The sequence below is a fragment of the Leopardus geoffroyi genome, chromosome D3, assembly GCF_018350155.1.
Source record: "Leopardus geoffroyi isolate Oge1 chromosome D3, O.geoffroyi_Oge1_pat1.0, whole genome shotgun sequence".
In the NCBI taxonomy this organism is placed as follows: Eukaryota; Metazoa; Chordata; class Mammalia; order Carnivora; family Felidae; genus Leopardus; species Leopardus geoffroyi.
The window spans coordinates 71,569,354-71,588,837 of record NC_059339.1 but is presented as its reverse complement, the minus strand read 5'-3'; the positions used below and the strand labels follow the sequence as shown (position 1 = coordinate 71,588,837).

Here is a 19,484-nt window from a genome sequence, read left to right as displayed (position 1 = left end):
GATTGGACCTACCCAAGAGGAGAGAAACTTGGGTTCTCCCTGATGGTATAAGGTCTAAAGTCTTGCTGCTTTCAAGGCACTCAGAAAAACATACACATGCAAAATCCTAACTCAGAAAAAGTCCCTTCAGATGGACAGACTCAGGCTAGTGACTTTCAGTGAGGACAGGAGCAAAAAGGACATTTGTTTATGTAGACATGAGGTTCTAGAAGAGATGGAAGAAATAAGGATCATGGGCTGTGGGCCAACATTAATCTAAAAACTTAGATCTCCCCCAAGCAGCCCTATTTTTTTGTGAATAAACCTAATATAGACTTATCTAAACACTTTAATATCTAATTACTTAAGTCATAGTCAGGCCATTACTACCCAACAGGTATATAAAATATAAGCCACAGATGTAATTTTAAATTTTGAGTCACTATATCAAAAAAGCAAGAAGAAACAAGTTAAATTATTTTTAATTATCTATTTTATTTAACTTAATATATCTAAAACATTACGAGTTCAACATGTGTCAATATTAAAAAAAATATTACCGGGCCATTTTACTAATATCTTGTTACTAATGAGATTTTTTTCATACCACAGTATACTTTATAGCACATCTCCATCTGGATGCTAAATTTTCATTAGAAATACTTGATCTCTATTTAGATTTTACAAAATGCACAGGTGAAAAGGTAGATTCACTTACTCAAGTACTTCCAAATAATACTTCAAAGTTTTTCAATGACTGAACTGAGTATTAGCTTTTAAATTACTATGAATTATAATTAAATAAAATTAAAGATTAGCTTCTCAGTCAGTCACTAGTCATTTTTCAAGGGCTCATGAGCCACATATGGCAGTGGCCATTGACTAGGCAGTGAAAATCTAAACTCTATCTCTGCTTAAGTAACATGTTTAAGTGTTTCATGGCTCACAGTCTAGAGTAGCATCTCATTTGTTCAAATTTTTTCTTGTTTTAAAGTTGAAGAAATTTTGTGTCTTAATATTCTATAATTATGTATTTTCTCCTTCTTTATAAATGCTTTCAAAGTTGATTATATCACCTCTAAGTCTTAACATTTCCTGAATATAAAGCCCCAATCTTTTAAAGTCAATTTGCTTATGAAATCACCTTACATCTCTGATTAATTGAGTTACTGCTCTCTGGACCTTGTTCCAGATTCTTCTTTTTCCTTTTTCCCTATCTTTTATTTATTTCAGTGATCAAATCTGAAAATAATATTGTAATTATAGCCCAACAGTTCTTTAATAATAAGGTATACTCTGAAATCTAAAACTATAAATTAGATATTTAAAGAAAGATTTTTTTTTTCCTTCCAATAGACAGGCATTCTGAATCTTTTCAGAAAGCAGTAAGATTAGAGGGGAAGTAGGTGTATATATATATATTGGTATTAATGATAACATGTATAAAGGTGATTCCCTATTCCACCCACTACCTTTGCAACTACAATAAAACAAGAAAACTTAAAACTTAGCACAAACTGCTAGTAGGTGAAACATTACCTAAGAAGAATGAAACAAAACAAAAAATCAGATGTCCTCCTTCTCTAATGTAAGAAGGCCAATTAAAACAAAATACTGGCCGTCATGGGTTTGGGTAAAATAATATATTTTTTTCCTAATAAATTTTCCTAATAATTTTTTTTTCCTAAAGGCAGACCAAAACATATATATATTTGATACCAAAAGATGCTCTGAGGATTCCATCACCTCTAGAAACAGTACTGTATGAGAGAGTAAAGGTCTGTTTGGGGACGCTCTGATGGACAAAAGACATACTTCTTAGGCTGGTTTCACTTTTGTAACCTTTGCTAGGAACACAGGAGATATAATACTTTACATTTTATTGCCACTAGCTAAATTTACAGTGTGGTAACTGATAGGTTAAACACTGAATTCAGCAAGAGAAACCACTGTCTTATTGGAAATTTTGTTGTTATTTTCTTTTACAGGACTAACTATGTCTGATTTAGCTTCAGCAATTACACTATTCAATCTCTTATCTACAATTTACATATTAAGAATGTAAATGCTTAACATGTTCATGGTCAGAAGCTTCTAAAACCAACCTTCAGGGAAATCACTCTTATACCAATATATTTACAAGCACTATGTTAATATATTTGACTTTGAAAAATTTAAAATGATTAGGAAAATAACAAACCAAACTTTGATTCATTTGACAGAAATTAATTAATTTAACCTGATTGGCTCACTTTAATAATAATAATAAGAGGAAGACAAATAAAGCCTAACAGAGATTAAAACTCCTAGCAAAGGATATGTGATTTCTATTAGGCTGTACAGGATTAGCATCTTATCTCCAGTTAACAAACAGCCTTGGTGTATTAGTCTTTTAACTATTCACTGTCCATTTTGCGTCTTGCAATATATCATCTTTGGATTGATTCCAAATTTCTCTTTTATGTCTACCTACTTCTCTTTAATCAATGTAATCCATCATCAATTTGAACTTAAAAGCAATTATCTAAAATATCAAAGATACACTTATAACAGCTGTCACTTAAATTCTCTATAGTATATTACTAATAATCATTCTTCAAAAAATTTCCTGAAATAGGGAAATAATATCTACAACCAGAAGTGACAGTAGAGATATAAAATGGCAATATCCAGTAATTATGGTTTCATTAATAGCAATGCTGAATATCTTATGTCTTAGTAAGAAAGATACTGTCTACTTCCAAAGAAAGATTGCATGTGGGAGGGGGTGGGGGGCAGGGAGAAAGTGAAGGAAGGTGGGAGAGAAAGAGGGAAATAGAGGATTTATAGACCTAAATGCAAATTTTAAAGAAAAAAAATCTTATAACATTAATCACAGTGACTAATACAGAAGTATTATAGACAAACATTTGGCCTAATGATTTTTTAATATTAGACAATAGATATTGCTTTATTCATCCTAAGAACACACAGCCAGAATCTACTACAGAGATCATAATGCAAATTAACCATTTATATGGGCATGCATTTTAAGTGTTAAGTACCTTTTATCTATTACTACATTTTGCACAGTTAAACCCTATTATAACATGAAACATGTTTACATGGGTTTGTATTTTACACAGGTCAACCTCAAACTGTTAAAAAGATTTTAATAGGGGCATCTGGGTGGCTCAGTCGGTTAAGCATCTGACTTCAGCTCAGGTCATGATCTCACAGTCCGTGAGTTCGAGCTCCACGTCAGGCTCTGTGCTGACAGCTCAGAGCCTGGAGCCTGCTTCGGATTCTGTGTCTCCCTCTCTCTCTGCCCCTCCCCTGCTCATGCTCTGTCTCTCTCTCTCTGTCTCAAAAATAAATAAAAACATTAAAAAATTTTTAAAAAAGACTTTAATAAATTCTAAGTCCTAAGCATTATATGAAGGCTTTTATTTTTTATTTACATGTTTATTTATTTATTTTTGAGATCATGCCCAAGTGCATACAAGAGAGTTGGGGAGGGGCAGAGAGAGAGAGAGAGAGAGAGACAGAGAATCCCAACCAGGCTCTGTACTGTCAGCACGGAGCCCCACATGGGGCTCAAACTCAAGAACCCATGAGATCATGACCTGAGCCAAAATCAAGAGTTGGACGTTTAATTGACTGAGCCACCCAGGCACATCAAATGAAGACTTTTAAACTAAATCATGGGCCTTAAAATGACATTCTGTTATTACAGCAGAATATTTTCAAATTTTAGCTTTTTAAATTAGTCCTGAAAATGTTTTGTGTGCCAAGAATTATGCAAAATATTTCATCTATCAAAATTATAATTACCGAGCATCAGATATCTAGCTGTAAAACAAAAGGGGAAATAAAATATTACCCTAATGATCTTCCTATGGGAACTTAATACTGCATGGGAAATAAAAAATGATGAAACCCTGATCACATAAATAAATTCACACTTTTCTTAACCCTGGCAGGGGGGGGCTCTGTTAACATGGTACCATGTGTAAATGTGTTTCCTCACTACCAAAAGAAGTATTTCAATGAAATTTTCAGATTTTATAAATGACCTTTTTAGCATAACTGAAATGTGTAACAAGTATCTCAAAAATACCACAGCTGTTCCAGAATTTCTTTAAAAAAAGAAAAAAATGATGACATGTTGGCAGGATTGGATGTACCCAAGAGGGGTGGTCATCCTTCCCATTTCCATTTCATTAGTTTTATGATTTTAATTACCAGAAGTAAATCCCTCTCATGACAAATAAAGTGTCTACAAGATAGACAGAAACGAAGTCTTGTACGTCCTTCATCTTTCAGCTTGTACTCAATTCTATGATGGATTAGAATAGAGCAAAGGGCAAACTCTACCAGCTTTCTTTAATCATAATACCAGCTATTTTCTTTGATCCTTCCAGTAATTAGGAAATGATTAAGTAATCTAAATTTTTATTGATATTCTATATATAAAACTTCTGCCATGCCCTTTGGGAAAGAGTCAATCTTTTCTTTAAATATACACTTTCTCCCAAAAACATAAATGTACTGGAGAAGAATGAAAGCCTATGAAAGAAGATCTATGTTGAAATCCTCTCTAGTCTATTTTGTAGTCCACATGAAATGGGCCAATCCTTTCCCTTCTCTCTGATTCAGCTTACCTATTAGTAAAATAAGAGATAAATTGTGGAGATAAATTACCTTCCTTAATTCATTAGGTTTTCTAAAAATAAAATCAAGTATGAATATTATTTGAAAAATAGAGAACATGAAATGAAGGTATTTTAAGAGGAAGATTGAACAGAACACTTGAAAACAGACATACAGAAACAAACTATTTGCAGACAATTTCAAGAAACTTAATTTGCTCAAGTTTGCCTCTATGGAAAGTTGATACATTCAACTTTTTCTCTCCCTTCTCTTTCCCCTACACATAAACAGATACTCTGCTAAAACTCCTGAGGTTTTTTAGTTGTGTCTTCAAAATAATTTAGGAGTGCTTTAATCTGAGTACTTCTGGGACCATTTCAAATTTTACAGAAATATAAAAAAAAATAATAATAATTAAGTGAATGTTTGTTAGAGATTTCTAAGGTGCCCAGTGTATGTCAGGATAAATGGTGCTGGGTTTTGTTTGTTTTTGCGGAACTGCAGTTGTCAAACTGCTACAGAGAGTGAGTGGGATTTAGGCAGAGACCTGGAGAAGCAGACTACCATTTTCCTAAGGCAAGCACTGAGGCTGGGCTGGGAGAAGGTAGGAAAATGGGGGAAGAGATGAGGGGCAAAACAGGAAGGCAGGAGGGTAACACCCTCTACATATAAACTCTTTATGGTTTTGAGATATCCCACACCTGGCTATGGCTTAGTTTGCCTTACTCCACATGTCTCAGTAGACTTTGAACTCCTAAAATTGAGTCAGCCCAAGCAAGGGGCTGGCAAGAACCAGGGATCCCAAGAAAACAAGCATGTCTCTAAGCAAAGACCCCAAAGGCTTTGTGTTTTACTTCTGGTTTCACTCATTTGTGAACTGCACAGTTCATGTGTTGGGGTTAGGAGGAGTAATAAAAGGTGAGTTCCCCCTGGAGAGTTCAGAGGGAATTCATGCCTCCCCAGGAATTCAGATCAGGGGCACTATAATGAAATACAATCCAGTTACTGGTTCAGTGGGTATCTCAATCCAGTGGTTCAGAGCCATCTCAGCCATCCCTACCTACTTACTTTGCTCTGACCATCTTCCATTTAGAATGCTAGCTTCAAGGTTCCATTATGCTAAAAGTAGAACCAAAGAACAAAGTTGTAAAATTCTTGGCTTTTATTGGTAGTGGGGAAGAGCTTAGTCCAGATTTAGGGCAGAGTATTAGAAGAATAAATGATCCACGCTACCCAGCAACCACCCTCCATTCTCCCCCTGCATATAGTGGGCAAAGGTGGGGAACGGTACAAAAGAGAGCAGAGTCAAGAGAGGAAAAATGAAAATCTCTTAAAGACAATTACATCTCTAAGACTGAAGGAGATGGCAGGATCATAGTGACAGAGATTCTCAATTTACATTTAAAAATGTGAGAGTAGATGTGTTTTATTATGCTTCCCACCAGAAGCATTCATAGTACGCACATCTCTGAAGAGCTGCCCATTTACTCCTGGTTATAGAAGGGCACAGCAGACTCACCTGTATAAAATGTCCAGGCAGACATGTCTAAACAGCTTCCCTGAGTAACCTAAATCCCCAAACAAGGCTCAATATATAGCTAAATATTTCCCTCAGGTGACTGTGAGTGGTGTAAATGAGACCAGAAACATAGGTGCCAAGCGGGGTCCTTTTGATTAAAATAGGAAACCCTGCAATGAAAAGAGGCATAGATGGGGTGGCTGAGGTTCAGAGGCACACACACAGTGACCTCAGATGTTAGCATGGAGGAGCTCCAAAAGCTAAGAGCAAACAGACAAATGGGTATCTCAGTTGATGGAAACATGAAGAGATTTCTCTCTGCAAAGCTGCTCAAGGATGTAAAGTAGGCCAAACTCAGGCCCACGGACTTGAAGGACAATCACATTCTGCTCTCAGGGATATGTGAGTCCCCAGATGATTTAGATTTAAAACAAAGGCACCAATTTTCTTAGTCTTCTTTTTTAGAGCTTGTGCATACATTTTGAGGTCAGCAACATACCATACCTATCAGAAGGATAACCCTGAGTCTGAATTTGCCTAGAACATGTGCAGGGTGATGATTTTCCACTCTCAAGTGTCCCACTTTAAACAGTAAATGATATAGTCATCCAACCTTTAATTCCTTTTTTTTTTTTTTTTTTTTTTTTTTTTTGGTCTTGCTTCTACTTTGGTATCAGACAAATATGACTTTTGTGTTTTTTTAATTTATTTACTTTTGAGAGAGAGAGAGAGAGAGATAGTGGGGAAGGGGCAGAGAGAAGGAGATGGAAAATCCCAGGCAGGCTCCACAACCATCAGCACAAAGCCTGACGTGGGTCTCAAACACATGAAATGTGAGATCATGACTTGAGCTGAAACCAAGAGTTAGATGCTCAACCGACTGAGCCACCCAGGCGCCCCAAATAGGACTTCACTGATGTTGCTATGTTTATGTTTTTTTAAGGTAAAATATATAAGAGAATAAAATAAATTCCTCCCTATTTTGATTTGGCTCTTTAGGTAAAATAGGCTCATCTTAGAAGTAAAGCAGCCAAATATGGTGATTTGTTTTTCCAAATCAAAATTCTAAATACAGTCAATGATATTGTAATAGCACTGGATGGTGACAGATGGTAGCTATACTTGTGGTGAGCACAGCATATCCTACAGAGAAGCTGGATCACTATGCTGTACACCTGAAACTAATCTAATGAAGTGTATCGTCTACACTGAAATAAACTTTGAAAAATAGTCCAAATGGCAAATGTATGCCAAATGTATGACAAAAGCAAACATTAGCAGGACAGCACAGACTAAAGAAAGCAAATAAGAGAAACTGAGAAAAAAATTGTTTGGGAATATTTGGACATTCTCCCAAGATGTCACTGAATTCACTTTCACATCTGATTCTAAATGCCAAATATATACGGTATAAACTCCAGCCTCAGGGCTTTTAGAATATCCCAGAAGAATTATGTAGGTTACTGACTTGTGCTGTGTAGGCAGAAAGATAGACTTCACATGTGGCAGGGCAATAAAGCAAGTATTTGTCAGCTTCCAAATTGGAACCAACAATGAATTGGCTATTTGCAACACTGCTATTTCTACAGGCATGATGTAAGCATCCTTTACTCCTGTATAATGGATGAAAGGATCAATTCTAGATGTGCAGTGGCCCAGTATATTTTATCATTATATCATCTTATAACAATAAGAAAATCTAAAATAGAAACCTTTCTAACAGGCCAGGATATCCCCCGCCCCTACTCCTTGAAGACTACAGACTTGGAAAATTACATATTTATAAAATTGTGTTTATAATCAATGAAATTTTAGGATGCATAGCTCCAAGAGAAAGGATAGTAGTAATGAACACCCACACCAAGGAAATAGAAATAGTTAAGATATTCTTATTTATAACTCAAAGTCTTTGAGGTATATTTGATATTCTTGTTCCTACAAAGGTGAATTGAACATTTCTTCTTTATTTACTCTGATATTCCTCTTCTAGATTACAATTTCTTAGTTCTAACTTGTCAAAAAAAAGTCTTAGAACCAAGTTATCCATTGGAATGACTGTAAAACAACCTTTTACATAATAGCTAGTATTAAAACCAAGTTCAAGTGCTATGTCTTCTAAACATACATGAAAAAGCAGAGCTGTGAGTCAGTTCCTCATATTTAAAACTTCTGTTTCGTCATTCACTTTTACTCCAAGAATTTGTAGATGTTCAGGCAACTTTCAATGCTCCTTCCTATTCAACAACCATGGGTCTTGGGAAGATAATACTCACTTCTCTAATTGAAACTGCTCCATCCACATAATCAAGATAACACGGATTGCCCCAAGACAATGAGGCACTGTCTATAAAGCAGCTGCCCCAGAGTGGATGAACACAGATAAATCTTGTTTTCTATCATACGCTCTAGAAGAAACTATTTATAACATTGCCTTAAGCAACAACTAATAAGGAGAAATATCCACCCAGAAATTTTGATAGTGACTTACAGAGACAAGAAAAGGGAGCCTAAGAGATGATAGACATGGGTTTAAATTCTGGCTCCACCATTCTTTTTCTTTTTTTTTTTTTTAAATTTCTTTCTTTTAAAAAACACTTTTTTTAATGTTTACTTATTTTTGAGAGGGAGGGACAGAGTGTGAGCAGGGGAGGGACAGAGAGAAGGAAACACAGAATCCGAAGCAGCTCCAGGCTCTGAGCTGTCTGCAGAGCCCAACATGGGGCTGGAACCCACAGACCACGAGATCATGACCTGAGCTGAAGTCAGATGTGTAACCGAATGAGCCACCTAGGCGCCCCTACGTTCTGGCTCCTCCATTCTCAAGTGGCATGCTACTTTGGCTTGCTGCAACAGTTTCTTATTGGTTAAGAGCCAGATGCAATCACCAAGAATCGTTAACACTGACACTTGATGATTCCATCTGTTCTCCCTTGCCCAAATAACAGTTCAGAGGACTGAAATTTGACTTGATAGCTGTTCTCTTTTTTTACGTTACCTTTTGTGGCATAAACTTCCACTGAAAAGAGACAACACAAAGGCATTCAGTTATGTGTGATACATGCATATAAGCTGTGCTTAGAGGTTCATTCTTGAAGCTGGTAAAGAGAAAGTGATTGTATTTGGGGGACTGCAGTAAATTGATTCTGGCATACCATTTGTTCCACAATTTACTATACTCCAATTCTTTGCCAGATACCTGCTCCATCTGTAATAAAAGTGTGCTGAGAGTCTCAAAGAATAAAAGAAATGCTGCTCATCATTTCAGCAATAATGTGTAAGCCCATGCACTTGGCTGAACAGGAACTGATGAACAAAATCTCTAATCCAAAATTACCAACGTGCAAAGATTTCCAATAAAGATGCTCTAAGAGATGACTGTTTTGCCTCCTCTCAATGTGACACAGCTATCTGGTAGAATCTCTGTCATATTAGAACCAGTGGACATTAACGTATTTTTAATGTTTCTGCTTTGAATATTCAAATAATGAATAACCATCTTGTTATTGATCAATATATGCATGCGTCAATTACTTTAAATGTTTTGTACACATTGCTCAATGTTTTCAATCCCATTGAGAAATAAATATTTTACCCCCATTTTGATGCTGAGGAAATTGAGGATCAAAAAGTCTAAGTCACTCAGATCTCCCAACTCAGAAGGGTTCTTATCCTCTCATCACAGCTGGATTAAACAAAAATAATTTTGCAATCATCTTACGAGAGCTGTGGTATTAAAGTAATGCTATTCAAGTTAACGTATGATAATTTTAAATGACACCAGTTACTTTTTGATGGAAACTTGTATTCATTGGAAGTTTTTGCATGGAAAGACAAGGTAGGGAGAAAATATTAATAAAAACAAATGGGGGATAAAAAGGCATAGTTATTAGCACCAGAATAACCTCACAACAAAGGAAGCTTGTGTGCCACAAGCTAGCAACAAGTATTGTGTTGCCTCTAATTGTCTGGGTTTTTTGTTTGTTTGTTTTTTTACTCCAAACTCAATCCTATTCCTCACATGATAAATTCAAGTGAATGGAACAGCAAGAGGTGAATTCCTCCTAAAATATCAGTCCTTCTGGATGCTAATACATGGCTTCTGCTCAAAGTGGTTCTGTTCAGCGTCTTCATTTGCCATTCATGAATCCTTTACATGCGTCCTTGCACCCCTAGCTTGATGATGCATTGTTTGCAGGCATCTTACCAAGAACTCAGCTCACGCAGGAAATGCCCAGTGCAACAGCTTTGTGGTGAATGTTTGCAAAATGTCAAGAACACCTGTGCCCTGTCACCTGAATTTCTCCTTGGCGTGCACAGAAAATTGAGTAACAATTATGTTTCGAGAACAGTGCTGCATGCCTAAAGTCATATGGAATCAGGCACCCTAGCCCCAACTGAGAATACAAGGGAGTAAAAGGGTAGAGGCAGGGAAAGGCATTCGTTCATTCATGCCAATTTCAGCCCAAAGCCAGCAAAGCAGTGAGATAATATATAGGGTTTAACCCTAAGTCATATACTCTTCCCTCAGGCTTTAAATTGTGATTGGGACATAGATAACCCTTGAGAATGAATTGCAGAGACCTTACCTGCGTTCCCATCTGTTTGCACCATGAGCCTCTAATGCAAACATTTCCCAAAGCAAACGAGAGAAGCTGTCTTGGGAGTCATTAAAAAGGGACTGGGCAAAACATTAGAAAATATACAACCGAGAACAATACAGAATGGCTCTGTAGGGAATCAACTCACTTTGACCTAATATTGAAGACTGATAGCTGACAATGTTGAAACATTAATAGTAGATAAAATGCACTGAAAGGTCTTTGTTAAGCAAAGACTTTGTGTTAACAATGGTTGCCAAATAGGTATCTGATGAGTAGAGGGGTGGGGAAGGGAAGACCCCCAAGACAGGAAGTGGCATAGGTGGTCTTCTTACGGCATTGGAAAAGTAGATGAAATAGTAAAGGTTATATAGTTTGGGCCTTCCCTGGAGCGTAAGTCTCTTCTGTGTGCCTGATAGTACAGAGCACTGGCTCTTCAAAACAAACCTCTAATGATTAGCTGGTAATGCCTCCACAGAGAAGATAGATGTATTTCCACGCCTCTTCACCGACAGTAGAGATGAGGAAATAGACCAAAAGGATGCTTGGGAAACCTGAAATCATTTAGCAAACTGGGAGACTCAAGAGCAGGAAAGATCAGGCTGTCACTGTAGTTGGCAATCAAGAACTACTAAGCTCAACCCAGTAATTTAAATTTGTTTGAATTCCCGGATCCTCAATCAGCACCATCTGCACTAGAGGACCTTGTAACTTAGTTGAAGGAATAGGGTTATGCTATCATAAATTTTTAAGGCCTTGTTTAAATACCAAAGAGACACAGTTAACAAAGACAAAGGGACTTCACAGATGGTGGGGACGACTGTGGGTGGTGTCATGAGGGAAGATGTTAGAGAGAGAAAAACTACACCAGGCACTGCCGTGGACTGAATAGTGTGTCCCCCCAAATTCGTATGTTGAAGCATAGTGCCTCAGTGTGATTGTTAATTGGACACAGGGCCTTCACAGAGGTAACAAAGGCTAAATGAAGTCATTAGGGTAGAGCCCTTAACTGAATAGGATTAATGTTCTTGGGGCACCTGGGTGGTTCAGTCGGGTAAGCATTCAATTCTTGCGTTTAGCTCAGGTCACGATCTCACGGTTTGTGAGTTCTAGCCCTGCACCAGGCTCTGTACTGACCGTGCAGAGGCTGCTTGGGATTCTCTCTCTTCCTCTCTTTCTGTCCCTCCCCACTTTCTCTCTCTCAAGATAAATAAATAAACTTTAAAAAATGGGATTAATGTTCTTATAAAGAGATACACTGGAACGCTGGCTCTCTCTCCCACTCTGTGAGGTCCCAGTGAGAAGGCAGCTGTCTGCAAGCCAGGAAGAGCGCTCTCACCAGAAACCAATCCTTACAAACCTTGATCTGACACTTCCAGCCTCCAGAACTGTGAAAAATAAATTTCTGTTGTGTAAGCCTCACGGTCCATGGTATTTTGCTACGGCAATCCAACCAAACTAAGACAGGTCCAGAGGGCAACTAGCATGCCTAGACAGGTAAAATAAATGATACCATGTCAAGAGTTGGCAAACTAGATCCCGCCTGCCACCTCCTCTTTATGGCCTGTGAACGAAGAATAATTTTTACATTCATAAATGGTTCAGAAAACACACAAAAAATTTTATGATGTAAAAATTATATGGAATTCACATTGCAATGCCCATGAATAAAGTTTTATTGGAACACAACCACATGCCTTTATGTGTTATGGCTTCTTTAACACTATTACAAGAGAGCTGAGTTGTAGTGACAGGACTGTATGGCGTGAATAACCTAAAATATTCACGATCTGGCTCTTTACAGGAAAAATTTGTCAACGTTTGGTCTCCACTGGTTCTCCAATAAGGTTCTTAAACCTTATTGTATATAGGTATCACCTGGAGGTCTTATTAAAATGCAGATTCTGACTCAGTGGAGCTTGAGTGTGCACAGTCCTATGAACTCCAGGTGATGTTACTGCTACTGCATGTGGACAACTTGATTAGGAAGATTCAAAATCCACTTTATCTAAAATCCTGACCTTCATTTAGAGGAACATCTTCTTTAGTGATCTGGTTGATTGGGTAATCAGCGCTCAGTACTAACAGAATTATCTTGGGATTCACCTGAGACTTTGAAAATCAGTTCTTAACAGGGATGGGTAGGACTAAAGCAGAAAGGTAATCTCTGGTTTACACATGTGCTAATGGAAAGCCACTGTAGGGGCCACCTGGGTGGCTCAGTTAGTTGAGTATCTGACTTTGGCTCAGGTCATGATCTCACAGTTCTGAGTCCTGCATTGGGCTCACCGCTGTCAGCCTGTCAGTGCAAATCATGTTTTGGATCCTCTGCCCCCATCTCTCTCTGCCCTTCCGCTGCTCACGCTCTCTCTCTCTCTCAAAAAAATAAAATAAAACATTAAAAAAAAGAAAGCCACTGTAACAAGTATGTCAAAACTGATCATTTCCAGCTTATGTTAATGTAATGATTTTTTTCATTTTTTTATGTTTTTCTTCTTGATATATTTTTTTCATTATATGTAAAATGGCTCTTGTTTCCTTTCTATGTTAACACCCAAATCTCTTTTTTGAAGATGTAAAAAAGGACAATTCTCTCTCTCTCTCTTTTTAAGCTTTTAGAGCAAAACATCTAAAAGTAAATATTGAGATTTGAACTGATGAGAAACAGATTGGGTATTGCCTGTCAACTCCCCAAAGGCTACGAAATAAATGATAAGGTAACAGCAGCCTCAGCTCATTAAAATGCAGCCTATATTCACTGAGATTTCATATGCATGTCTTCCCGCCACTGTCTCCTTAACAGATGTCATGGAATCAGACACACAGGGCCAGAGAAATGAAGTGCAAATACCACCCCAGGAGACACCAAGACCCAAGCTGTGGGCACCCCAACCTGTGAGCCACACATGCGCAAGTGCATGGGTGTAAATTCATCAGGCAGAAGCCCAACATGTCATTTGAATCAAAAGAAAAACCTGGCATTTTAGGGATTTAGCTCTAACAACTTTCTGATGTTTTGGTGATATAGTGCCTATTCGGGCCCCATACAAAACTAGCTATGTGATTTTGGAAAATATCTGGACAAATACCCTGCATATTTACACTGTCCTAAGTATCAAAATTATGAACAATTAAGCTTTATTTTTTGTGTTTTTTGTTGACTTATATGCTTTTTTTTTAAAGTGTATTTATTTTGAGGGAGAGAGAGAATCCCAAGCAGGCTCTGTACAGGCAGCACAGAGTCCGATGCGGGGCCTGAACCCATGAACCATGAGATCATGACCTGAGCTGAAACCAAGAGTTGGACGCTTAACCAGGCACCCCCGATTTGCATACTTTTGATTGCTAAGTGCAGCACAAACTATATGAACGTCATAAGTTAAACAATTATCTTCGGCCTGTATTTACATTATCCGTATCCTGTAGTCAAAAGGGTAAGGCATAAGGAAGAGGAGTAGGAGGTGATGAATTATTTCACTTTAAGTTAAAATAGAGGCTGGGCTGTAACCAAGATAAGTGATAATATTACTACCCATTATTGAATACTTAATATGCACTACGGTACATACTATATTCAAGTGGGATACCATTGGGGCACCTAGGTGGCTCACTTGGTTGAGCATGTGACTCTTGATTTTGCCTCAGATCATGATCTCATGGTTCATGGGATCAAGCCCCACGTGGGGCTCTGTGCTGGCAGGGCAGAGCTTGTTTGGGATTCTCTCTCTCATCTCTCTCTCTCTCTGCCCCTCCCCTGCTTGAGCTCTGTCTCACTTTCTCTCAAAAAAAATAAATAAACACTAAAAAAATAAAAATATAACTTAAAAAAGTGGGATAACATACATAAGGCATTTATGTAACAAAAGGAAGCCATCAATAAACATATTCCCCCTTAACCACCCTTACAAACATAGGGAGGTTTCTCTCTCCCCATTTTACAGATGGTGAAAGTGAAGTGTAGAGAGACAGTATTTCAGCCAAGGTTGCACAGACAGTAAGCTGCTCAGCAAAGGCCGGCGGTCCCCAATGCCAGAACCACTGTTCCCAGCTGCTAGCAATGTTGTTCCAGGACAATGCATCACAAAACTCCAGATTACTAAGAAATAGCATTCAAAGCCTTTAAAACTTCCCAGCCCCACTCAATTGAAGGGTAAAACCCCTTGGGGATGATTTATTTTGTAAAATGGCATTGTTTTGGGAATCTGCTTGTTGAGCTAAGATGGAGTAGCTTGTGGCAAAGCATAGCTCCTGCCAAGACAACCTAGAAAAGCTGGAAAAAGTAAAAAAAATCAATCCATCAATCTGTGTAAAGGTATCAGAGTTTTGCTAAAGCAACAAGAACTAAAGGGGTCAAGATTTCAGAGACAAGAACACTTCAATAAAAGTGAGCTGTTATCCTGTGGAAATTTTTTTCCTTGGGGACATTTGCCAATCCTCGGGGCAGAGAAAGAACCTAAGAATGCAAGTTGCCTGGGCACAAGCCTACAGGCAGGAATAGAGAAACTGGTAGTTTTTTGTGGTCTTGCAGAAACACAAATGGGGATGTGAACAGTCAGGATGCTTCTGAAAAGAGGAAAAGAAAACGGAAACAATGTCGGATTCTCCCCGGGACACACAACTGAGGCTATACGGGAGGATGAACAAGTAATTTACAAAGCCACTATGGGAAGAATGGAGTTGCCTGACAGTCCCTGGCTACTGAGGAGATGAGGATTAGGATAAATTAGGGTAAAACCCATTAAAGGAGGAGCCCAAGTGGTCACACTAGGCTCTTTGTTGAAAGCCTTGGAGGACTATATCCTAGGAACAGAATGAATGAGAGAACCTGTAACCCAGCCTGACTCAACTCAGTCCCCTACTGGGTTAAGCTAACAGAAGCTGAGTAAACTAATTATATGTACACGTGTGTATAGTTTACACACATACATATACATATACACACATACACACATACATATATGGATATGGATATGTGGTATTTAGCATTCAATCAAGAATGACTAAACAAGGCAAGATACAGAACAATATAATATTAAAAAGAAATAGACCCACAGTGAGCAGACATTTTAATTAGAAGTTCAAGAAAATATAGAACAAGCTGGAGAAAACAGATGCAAAGAATGGCTAATTTCACCAGAGGACCAGCATTCATCAAAAGAATCCAATGAAAATGTTGGAACTATAAAACATAAGAAGTAATATTAAGAGCCTAATGGATGGGTTTATCAGCCAATTAGATACTGCATAAAACAGGGTTAAGAGAATGGAGAAAGTCAACAGCATTTTTGTAAACAAAACATTCAGGAAAAATGAGTAAGAGATGGTGGAATACAGTATAAATGTTGTAACCTGCAAGTAGACGGGGAACTATTGAGAGAAAAAATGAGGCAAAAGTAGTATTGAAGGCATAATGACTAAAGGTTTTCCAAAATGATTAAGGACATTAACTCTCAGACTGAAAAATCTCATTGAACTTTGAGCAAGATAACACTGACACACACACCAACACACACACACACACACACACACACCCTCCCCCACAAAATGAGCTGTATCATAGTCAAATTGCTGAAAGCCCAAACCAAGAAAAACATATTAAAAACAGAAAACAGATTTTTTTCTCAATAACTTATAATTGACTTCTCAACAGAAACGATCAAAGTCAAAGAAAATGACTAGTAACCTAGAATTCTACACCCCACAAAAATATCCTTCCAAAGTAAAGACGAAATAAACACATCTTCAGAAAAACAAAAACTGAGAGCCCTTTCCCCAGCTGGCAGCCTGGAGGCCGCAGGACTCCTGGAGTTACTGTAAAGGATGTGAACCAGCAGGAATTCATCAGAGCTCTGGCAGTCTTCCTCGAAAAGTCTGGGAAGTTGAAAGTCCCTGTATGGGTGGACACTGTCAAGCTGGTCAAGCATAAAAAGCTTGCTCCCTGATGAGAGCTCTTTCTACACACAATCTGCTTCCATAGCACAGTGCCTATACCTACAGGGCGCTCTGGGGTGAGCTCCATGACCAAGATCTACTACAGGGGATGATCTAGGGAAGATCTAGGGAAACAAGATCTAGGGAAACAAGGTCATGCCTCCAAGACAGGGGCTGCAGCCCTGGAGTGGCTGAAAATGGTTGAAAAGCACAAAGATGGGGGCTGTAAACTGACCCCTTAGGGACAGAGAGATCTGGACCGAATCGCCAGACAGGTGCCAGCTGACAATAAGAAGCACTGGGACAAATGCTGGGTTAATAAATTGTCTCAGTCCAAAGAAAAAGAGAGAGAGAGAGAGAAACTAAGAGAGTTTATCACTAGCAAACCTACACCAATGAAACTTCTAAAGGGAGTTCTTTAAGCAGAAGGAAACAAGGCAATGCCAGATGGAAACAAAAAGGGTAAATATGTGGGTAACTGTATTTCAATGGCAATTAATGCCTTATGGGCTTTAAAACATATTTAGAATTAAAACTCATAATAAAAATCAGAGGACAGGAAGGGATATGTACAGTTAGAGAATTCCAAGATGTTGCCATTATTCTTAGTAATAGTTTGATTTTAAAATCAAATTGTAAAAAAAAAAAAAAATCAAAACACAACAATTGATTATAGTAAGTCAAAGGCACATGTTGTGTCTAGGGTATCCACTAACAAAATAGTAAATAAATGTGTAACTAACAAGTTAATAGAGTAAAAAAAAATGGAATAGTTATAAAATGATTAATTTTACAAAGGCACAAAAGGAGAGAAAAGGGAATATTGAAATCACTGAGATCAATAGGAAAAAAAAATGATAAATATAAAGCCAAGGATGTCAATAATTAAGTTCCAATGGATGAAATATTCCAATTAAAAGAGCAACACTACCAGTCCGGTTAAACATTTGGGACACAGAAAGCTGGAAATTTTAAGGATGAAAAAAGATATACCATGCAAATATCACCAAAATAAGCTGGTATGACTGTAACAGCACTTTCAGATTTCTTTTTGAAGATATTCTAGGAATATAAACCCATTCTAGAAAAGAAAATGCAACTTCCTATTTTCTTGAGGGTTTAAATTATTTTTATGTTTTGTGCAATTAGTGCTCTGTATTGAAAAACAAAAAGTGAGATAAACAAAGATCCTGATGTTTCCTTGGAGGAAAATGGGTGAGGTTTCCAAGGTGTGATAACAATTCCAGAGTAGCTGTTGCTCCCCGGGGTGTAGGGCTAGCACCCTACATTTACATAAACTCAGAGGAAAATCAGAGAATTGGAACCACCAAATATAACCATAGTCTAAAAAATCTGTAGCACTTTTTTTATAAACTTCATTTCCGGAAACCATACATCCTGAGTCATCCCCTATGGCTTGGTTTATCATTTAATCTAAGACATTTATCTACTTCTCCCTTCTTTCTCTCCCTTTCAAATCCTTCCTCTATGATCAGCAAATTAATCTATCTCCTCAACCTCTTTCTCAACATGCCCTCCACTTCGTGGCCTCAACTGAACCCTGGATGTTTATGGTCATGGTGGTGACTGTTTCATAATGATGACTCTGCAAATGGCACCACTGCCTTGCTGCCCTCTTCTTTTGCAGAAGCACGGGTCTGGCGAAAGCCAAATCCTGGGTGTATGTACTCTACTGTGTACCTTCTGTCAATCTCACTTCAGTGGCTTTATAAATATTTCTGGAGAAAATCACACACGCTGGCAACACTACTCTACTGTGGCAGCCTCAGTTTTTCAGTCATCATGAGAAAGTATTATGTCCTGTCCTTCTCTCCCCATTAAACTTTCCCTATATCTGCCTTCTCTCTTAGCTCTCTCACACTTCAGTGAGAAAAAAAGAAATCATGCACTGTGAATTTCTCCATCTTCTTAAAAACAAAATTCAAATCCACCTGCAAAGACATCTTTCTTCCCTCCTCCTGCTTCAGTGGAGAAAACCATCCCTGCTTCTAACACCGCCCTCTCTACACAGTCTGGATCCATCTTTTCTCCTCAAGGACCCAGAGTGATTTTCTTCCTCTCTTCTGCATCATCAGGCTCCCACTCACTCATTAACCATTTATTTTTTTTTAATTTTTTTAATGTCTATTTATTTTTGAGAGAGAGAGAGGTTGAGAGAGAGAGAGAACACAAATGGGGGAGGGGCAGAGACAGAAGGAGACAAAGCAGTCTCCAGACTCTGAACTGTCACCCTAGAGCCCAACGCAGGGCTTGCACTCACGGACCGCGAGATCATGACCTGAACTGGAGTTGGACGCTTGACGCACTGAGCCACCCAGGCATCCCATTAACCATTTCTATCAACATTTAAAAATGCTCTTTCTTAAAACAAGTATTTTGTTTCTACAGTGACCCCTATAGCTGTGGTTACATTTTTCTGCTCCCCTCTCAAGTGGTGTCTGCTTCATATCTTCTCCCAAATGTTCACCGGTTCTACTACTCCAAGTTCTTCTGATTAAGAGAATCAACATACTGTATTGCCAGATCTAACAAACATTACTTTCCTACTCAAACTTTCAGAAATATCCTTACATTTCAGCACTTCTTCATTTGTGAAATAATTTCTTCCTTTGATTTAAATACCACTATTCTCTCCTGCTTTTCATCCTATGTCACTGACTATTCCTTCTTACCTGGACTTCTAATTACTTCATTTCCCCCAGGGCATTGTTTTAGGATACTTCTATTCTCTCCTGACATACCTGTCTACTGTCAAATTTACATCACCCTCAGACTAGTCCTCTGAGCTCCTCTGATATATATGG

At 38.0% G+C, this 19,484-nt stretch overlaps 1 protein-coding gene and 1 pseudogene across 4 annotated transcripts in view; one reads left to right on the top strand and one right to left on the bottom strand.

Moving 5' to 3' along the window:
* DCC (DCC netrin 1 receptor) overlaps positions 1-19,484 on the bottom strand; it is a 1,140,843-nt gene that overhangs the window by 973,187 nt on the left and 148,172 nt on the right. The window lies entirely within an intron of this gene.
* LOC123588348 lies at positions 15,320-17,081 on the top strand (annotated as a pseudogene).